Source organism: Pezoporus wallicus, unplaced genomic scaffold (assembly GCF_028554395.1).
Source record: "Pezoporus wallicus isolate ANWC-B61680 ecotype Strahan unplaced genomic scaffold, APGP_CSIRO_Pwel_v1 contig_10094, whole genome shotgun sequence".
Lineage (NCBI taxonomy): Eukaryota > Metazoa > Chordata > Aves > Psittaciformes > Psittacidae > Pezoporus > Pezoporus wallicus.
In genome coordinates, this window is record NW_026639160.1 from 884,404 (window position 1) to 893,259 (window position 8,856).

Consider the following 8,856-nt stretch of genomic DNA (forward strand, 5'->3'; position numbering starts at 1 on the left):
AAAATTCAATCCATGGACATGTACAGCATGAAAAAAAATGAAAAAGTTTTGAGTTTCCTGTAAAAGTTAAAGATATAAAACAATTGTTCCCTTGTAAAGATTTTCTCTCTGCAAGGCAGAACATAACCTTGGCAAAGAGCAGTCAGAAGAGAGCAAGGACCGGGATGTTTTTTTGTCCTGTTAACCTCTCTTTCTTTGGAATGCTTTCACTAAATTGCACCCTAGCTAAAATGAAGCGCTTGTCTTGCATACTTGGAAAGCTAATTCCTTAGCTATGCAGTGTCTTAAAGAAAGCCAGTTCTACCTTACAACTATCCTTAAAAATGGCTGTTACCATATATCTGTAATAATACTTTGCTATCTTCCCATACTGTATTTCCAAGTGGGGCTCGAAAATGAACTGTTAACTTGTATGTAGGACATCATAAAAGATCTTAGCATACTGTTTTTTTTCAGAAAACTATATGGAGTTTTTGTCCAAGAAGAAATTTATCTTAAAAAAATAAATAAATTGAGTGTTTTTCTAGGACAGCTCATGGTCAGCATAATGCCCTGTACCTGGTGCAGTAATTAGATTCCTGCTCAGTGCATATAATATGACTGGAGCTACAGGACAAGTTCTCAAAAAGGCTGTATTTTGTATTTGTGCACTGTATTGGAATCTTAGGCACCTTCCACCATTTTGTAAATGAAGCATAACATTTTAATGGTCTTTTTAATGCCTGCACATTGTTTAAACCTGGAAAACTCAAAAAGTAGATAACTGACAAGACACTACTGCATATAATTTTGAAAATATAATAATCAAATTATTTACTGTAGTTTCAAATTTGGCTAAGTGCATTGTACCCCATTTACAATGCATTAGAGCATGTGACTATCTCTGGTAGAATTACATCTCATGTATAAAGCAAATGTGATTAAAAGTCACATGAAGTGTATCAGGCAGTTAGTGGTCTATAACAATTGCATGGGGCCAAATTATTCCTGGGTGTAATCAAGGTTCTCATTTATGCTGAAGTGACTCCAGATTACCTCTTTGTTCAATTAGGGTTAGATAGGTGAATTCTTATCTAATATACTTTAACAGTAAAACTCCATTTGACAAGCAGAGCTGCTCTGTGAAATGTTGCAGTAAAAGCTCAAACTGCAATTCTTCCATAGATGTGCATCTTACAGCGTAATATTTTCAGTCCCTGTGGGTAGGTAGATGAACTACTGGCATCAGTTAACTGCTATCTTTCAGTTCATCTCCTTGTAAGGTAGCATTGTGTTGAAAATAAATAAAAAATATGAATTATTGTTGTAATAAAACCCTGCCTAGGTCTTAGCTTGCAGTAAAAGACAGAAAAGAAGCTCCAGCAAGATTGCAGGACATGTCATTCCTATAGTCTGTAAGTGGAATTGGTAGTTTGGAGAAAATATTTTCATATCCCATAGAGTACAATTTTCTTCTCCTTTAGATTTCAGTGAATTTCAGCACAGGTTTTCTCACTGAAACCTAAACTGTGATGAATGCTTTTAGACACACTCTTGACCTGCAGTTCCCACTGTTGGCTGTACTGGTCTGAACAAAAGTTTTCACCTGGTTCCTGGTCAAGGGAATGGTGCAAGACATATTCACTTTATTGTGTACATGAGGGTCATAAATCCAGGGCTTGCTTCTGAACACTTGAGAGCAGGCAGAGGTTTGCTGTTGATCCATAGGGAAAGCAAGACAGGGCTTAATCCTCACTAGCTCCTGGGATGTCAGTTACCATAAAGGTGATTGAAGGAGATAGGCTATTGACTCCAGTCTCTAATATCTGTCCAGGTACACAGGGGACAGTGTTATTGTCAGTGAAAACTTCTGGCTAACTATATTTAGCCTGATTTTCTCTGAAATGGGAAGCGAGTGTAGTGCTGCTCAGTATTTAACAGGATTACTTGCAAAAATCATACTGACAACATTTATAATAACCAAAGAAGAACAGAAAAGAAAAAAATCTTTCTTGTGAAGAGCAAAAAATGCCCCATTTAACCAGCATTTTTTTTCCTTTTTTGTCTAGAGATACATCTTACTAAATCATGCACAAACATACACGCACAGAAAATAGTGATTCAACATCACTAAATTGCATAGAGATGCAAATACAGAAAAAGTTATTATGGTGTGTTACATGTCCATGAACACTATTTAGTATTATTAAGAAAAATTGTGAAATTTTTAAACTGTTAAGAACCCTTTATATCAAAAAAGTATATCTTTGTGAATTTGTATAAGCACCCATCACACAATATACTGGATATATATTAGTATATTAAGAACAGTCTTTCCATTTGCTGACCAATATTTACACTGAACCTTGCACTCTATTTGACCCTTAGTCATCCAGAGACACTGAAGGAAACCTCTGTGAAGGAGGAAGGTTAAGAAACCCATGCCTTGATAAATGCGGGTGAACGACATTAACCAGAAGAGTCATTCATTGATCGTAACTCTGCTATCCATGAGTGCCAACATATCACTGTGCATAAATGTTTTTTTTTGTACCAGTATTTCAACACCAGTGAAAACAAAGACGCAGCAGGATTTCAGCACGGGGATTAATCTTTTCTTTGAGATTTACATAGGACTGAGAATCAGCAAAGACTGTCTAGCTATGACAAATGTTATTGCGGCTCTCAGGAGGACAAATTATATTTTAGATAGCCAAAGACTTATATTTGTATGAGCATAATGCCTTAAAAATTTAAACATTATGTCAGCTACTTGCATTGCTCCTGAAAATATAATATAAAAAAAAAAAAAAGAAAAGGAAAAAAAACCCTGTGCAGTCCTTCAATTTTTAATGCATATGTTTATCTTGTACACCTTTAGAGGACAGCCCCATCTAGGTTTTACAGTAGCTTTTAGGTGTAAATCATTACAGGGCTATATTAGGTTTTCATAGCAAGGTTTTGTTAGGGAAGGGTCTCCAGGAGTGTCTTCTGTGTGAAGCTTCCCTGTTCCCCCATGTCCAACAGAGCCAATATCAGTCGGTTCCAAGACAGACCCACCACTGGCCAATCAATGACAGTGACAGTGGTAGCACCTCTGGAATAACATTTTTCAGAAGGGGGAAAAAGCCCTGCAGTATAGCTATTGCAGCCAGAGAGGAATGAGAACATGCGAGAGAAACAGCTCTGCAGACATCAAGGTCAGTAATGCATGAGGGGGAAGAGATGCCTGAAGGAGGCTGTGACCCCAAGGAAAACCTGTACTGGAGCAGGTTTGCTGCAGACTTGTGACCCTGCCAGGGACTCACACTGGAGAGCAGTCTGTTTCTGAAGGATTCACCCATGGAAGGGATACATGCTGGAGCAGTCTATTTCTGAAGGATGCACCCCATGGAAGGGATACATGCTGGAGCAGTCTATTTATTTCTGAAGGATGCACCCCATGGAAGGGACCCACGCTGGAGGAGATCATGAAGAACTGCAGCCCAGGGTAAGGCCTTGCTTTGGAGAGGTTCATGGAAGACTTCTTCCCATGTGAGGGATCCCATGTTGGAGCAAGGGAAGACTGTGAGGAGACTTCCCCTGAGGAGGAAGGAGCAGCAGATACAACATGTGACATACTGTTGAGGCCACGCCTTGAATCCTGTGTTCAGTTCTGGGCCCCTCACTACAAGAAAGACATTGAGGTGCTGGAGCAGATCCAGAGAAGGGCAACAGAGCTGGTGAAAGGTTTGGAGAACAAGTCTGGTGAGGAACAGCTGAGGGACCCGGAGCTGTTTAGTCTGGAGAAGAGAAGGCTCAGGGGGCACCTTATCGCCTTCTACAACTATTTAAAGGAGGTTATAGCACAGTGGATGTTGGTCTCTTCTCTGAAGTAACAAGTGATAGGACAAGAGGAAATGTCCTCAAGTTTTGCCACGGGAGGTTTATATTGGGCATTAGTAACAATTTCTTCACCACAAGGGTTATGAAGCACTGGAACAGGCTGCCCAGGGAAGTGGTTGAGTATCCCTGGACGTATTTGAAAGATGTGTAGATATGGCACTTACGGACTTGGCAGTGCCAGCTTGACAGTCGCACTTGATGCATTTAAGGGTACCTAAATGATTCTTTGATTCCATGCAGTCATCATATTACTTTTGTACTTTCAATACCACATAACATCCCCATTCATGAACTACTCATTCAACAATCTGAAACTTACCATTACTTTCTCTGTTTAATGCTAACTGGTCGAAGCGTTAGCTATAAGTATTCTGTATTAAATAGTTGGATTACATTACACTTTTCAAGAAGGGTCTTGTTTTTTAGATATAAAAAGTGTATTACACAATTTGAAAATGAAATTAGTTTTATCTATGCAGTCACAATTCCCAACTTTCTCTTCAGACTTCCTTGTTGCTATTTGAAATGGAAACTTTAATCACAGGTTGTCTTGACATCAGAGATCTAATTGGTACTCAAATCTCCCAATTGCATCAGTAATTGGAGGTGAGCAGTAAGGAGAAAAGAGCCCTCTATCATTTGCTAGATTGCTGCTCCCTATTGCTATCGAACCTTTTTCCATATAAAGAGTAGAATCAGGGTAGCAGTACAAGAAGCAATAGACATGAATTCTACTAATTTGAAACTCTTCCTGGTATCAGTGGTTTAATCTTGTGCCTTTGCAAAAACGTCGAGGACAAGAATGGTGTTAAAAGACGCTTAGAAGCCCTATAGTGTAGGTGCACAAAATTTGCACATTGTTAACAATTCTCTGGATTGCGTAGTATACACAGGATACTAGCAGGACTTTTTCAAGCTCTTTTCTTGACCCTGGTCTAAATCTGTAATTACATTTCACTTCTACCAGCTAGATTTGAAGAAGAGAGTTTGCATTGTAAGAATCCTTTCCACTACTCTCCACATTGCTGTTTCATGTAGAGGTGCGCACTGTTGTTATTCACTTCTTTCTTGAGGATGCTCATAGCAGGTAGTAGAGTCATGTGTCTGCCAGTGGTATCTGCTAAGCTAAAGCCTGTAGTTTTTAAATGCCTTACCACCTGGTTTGCTCTCCTAGCCCTGTCATGAAATATTAAATGCTACAGCAGTATTTAACATAGTGTACAAACCTTTTTGGTACCAGTATCTATGATAATCTACTTTCTGAATAAGACATTTGGTGTGAACCAGAATTAATAGCAGGTCTATTTCTTTTCCATTGTTACGTAATACAGTGATAAACTGATCTGCTTCACTTTCCCTGTTCCACTGTGTCAGCCCTTTACTCCGTCAATTCAATCCTTTCATCAGCATTTGTGTCATTACAGAGATCTTACATGTCTCTGGCAATATTTTAACAAGCGTTCCATCAACTTGCCAAAAATAGCTGAGGGGTTATCAGGTTTCTCCATCTCAGCTGGGAAAATGCTCTTTTACCTGATTAATGCTGAAATTCATCTTTGCCTGTCAGGAGCACTGAATGCCACAGCCACGTGCCTATGTTCCTGCAAGGTTGGCTGAATCTGCTAAAACCTCCCCAGGCTGATCAGGACATGCAGGCTAGGCTAGCTGCTCTGACAGCCTTGTGCAACAATCAGGTTATGCTCTCCTCTACTTCTATAGGGCAACTTGCTTAGCTGACACAACTTGTCAGGGTGAAAGCTGAGCAGACTACCCTTTCCACTCATCCTCTTCCTGGCTTCGATCAGGAAGGCTTCTACCAGCAATGGCAGCAGCCTAGTGCCACCTCATGTTACAGGGATCCACCTCCTCCCCTCTAAGATATCCTACGCTGACCAACCGAAGTCAAGCAAAAAGGTAGCATTTATGTTTCGATATGAAAATTGAGTAAATAACAGGAATGAGAAATCTGTTGATAATATTACCTTCAGATTCCCCCCTGTCACTAAGGGGGAATTTTTATTGTGGTCCCATGAAAACAATGGGAACATTTTTACCTGTCCTTTACTTTTCTGGTGACTTTTCAGCTCTCTTGATGGCTCTTGCTACATGTTTCTCTTTGGATGTCTTAATATTTTTAAGGCTTCTGCTGGCATCTGTACACTTACTCGTATCTGCAGAGCTATATAAAATGTCATGGCATCAATGATACCTGATCCTTCTCAGCAATTGTCCTTGCTTCCTGTTTATCCTGCCACTGCAGAAGCTGGTAGGTCAGACATATCCTGACAAGGACAGTCTCTCTTCCCAATGGCTCTCCATATCCTTAAAAATACACGATATGTGTATTTTTAATGAACGAAGCGAACAAAACCTGGTAACTACATAAAAACATGGAATTGCCATAGTGGAGAGAACAACATGATAGACTTAATTTCTTTCATCTGAATTATCATATTATGTAGCTGGATCATGCAAACAAATAAATAAAATCCTTACTCATTTTTCTTTATTAGATATTAGTTGCCTTAGAGAATGCAAAGTGAAGGTTGTTTAGCGAATATTACAAAATTCAAAGCATTGAAAACAATGTTAGCTGAGGTATCAGGAACAATCTTCCAGAGGACACTTTTGGGTAAGCAAAATTTCTTGGCAGAAATTCCATCCATTTGGCAGAAGTTATTTACCTTTCTGAACATTGTTCCAAGTAACTGAAGTTTCAGTTTCTAGAATACAACTCCTGCTTGAATAGATTATAGGCAGAATTTGCATGCGCTTCACTTACCTTTAAACATGGATAATAAGAGGAGTATTAAACCTTTTCCAGTTTTGCAAATCCCAATGCACACAGTTATCACAGTACTTCAGTGGGTAAGGCTGTGGTCTGGAGAGGTGAATAAATGCAACCAAGGTCATCAAATCTACCAATAACAGGGCTAAGTGATCTTAGCAGAGCTGTCTGGTCACTAGCCCCTTCTGCAAATTCCTTATATTCACTAAGAAAACATGGCTGTGGGCTCATGAATCAAGGTATTTGAAGGTACTTAGGTCATTCGCAGGCATAAATTTCACAGATTCTGATGACATATCTTCACTGCTAGTCAAACAGGTATATAGAAGCAGTCCTACTGCAGATGCATGGGCAAAGGCAAATTTGCTTCATAAAGCCTTGAGTTGCTGTGGCTAGACAGCTTCCAGAAGTATAGCAGGTTATGGATAGTACTCTTGGATATCTGTATGCTGCACATCAGTGGACAATAAAGACACAATGTGATTCACATGGAAAGCTTAACAAAAATGTTTTAAGTTCCCATTTTGTTGCCTAGATATCTACATTCCCTTGTATTTAGTAGCATTTAAATGTATGTATTTTTATAAACCCAAATGTGCTTGTTTTCTTTTTTAGGTCATGGAGAGATTGCAAAACTGTCCTTTTAACGCTGCAAATTCACAGTCTTTTAGCTCACTTTATTTGGATAGTAGCTCTTTGATGATGAATTTCCATGGTTGGGAGAGCATCACTAATGAACTAAAGTTCATTATAATGAACTATAGCTTCTGGTTTTTTTTCTAGTCTTAAAATTGAAAGAGACAGTGAAGATGAGGAAGTAGAATGCTAATAAGGTGAGAAAACAAACATAGATTAAAGATGTGGGGTAGGACTACCATCAGTTAGAGGTAGGAAAAATGGCTAGGCTTGCTCCTAAGACAGAGGGAAGCAGTCAAGGCTGTGTCAAGGTCCAAAGAATGATGACAGGTCAAACACAAACAGAAAATACTGAGCTGCCACTTCCCTTCACTACTGCATTAATACTTTTGGGAAGCCCTGTTACAGGAAGCCCTCTCACTGGGCTGGGTAATGCCATTAGTAGCTGTCCACTATTAATGAAACTGGAACACTGATCGTACACGATGTAGCTTCCCACAGCCAACCTTTGCTACAGTTCTTAAGTACGAAATACAGTTTTTCCTCAGTACAAAATATTTGGGCATCAAAAATGTGAGGTACCTGTATTTATAAGATATTCACGGGTATCTCAGAGATATCCACTTTTCACAGCTGGTTACCTGTTGCTCTGAGATCAAGAAAGAAGAAAAAAAAAGCATATGCATCCTGCCGGATGTCAGGAATGTGATTGTAATAAAAATGTTCCCCTCTTGAAATATAACAGCCCTTTCAGTGTAATTTGAAGGCCTGCTGTTCATTTAAATTAGCCACTGTGTGGGCTGTGGGCTATTATGTTGTGCAACATAAAATGAATACATAGTATTTGCTTTCCCTACAAGAAATAAAGAATGCTAACCTAGAACATTTTCAGAACAGCATAATCATGTTTATTTAAGAAAGTTACTATTAAAAATGAAGAAAAACTTAAAAATTACACTGTATATGCAAGCTAATTCTACCCTTCACTTTGCCGCTCTTACTGTACCATAGATTATTAATATACAAAAACATGATTTTGTTTGGAGCATTACAGGCCTCAGAAGACTTGGACTGTAACTGTGATCATGATTAAATAGACAACTAGTTTAGGCACCTGCTAAATAAAATCTTCAGTCCTCTGACCACTTCTCTTGTTAAGAGGTGATAGAATTGGATGCAAGTAAGTGTATGACTTTTCTTTATAGGCTCTGTGTAACTTGGAGTATGTCTGAAGAACACAATGTGGACTGTGCATAGATACTTCAGCCTGTGCCAGATGAGCTATCTCCAAAATCAAAACCAGCACAACCACCTCAGCTCAGCACTTCTTTCAAAGTAATTGATTCTACTTAAAAGTGCAGTGTGATGCCTCCACTGACTTGATAATGGTACATCTGGGACATCTGAGAATACCTGGATACTGTGCTGCACATATGTACACTGCATGTAGACATGTCCAAAGGCCACAGCCTTAAAGGTTGGCAGAGGTAAAAGCAGTGCAGTTACTAACAATGCAGCAATGCAGCTACTAATACGACTGCATTCATGCTGAGAAAATAACTTGGGAA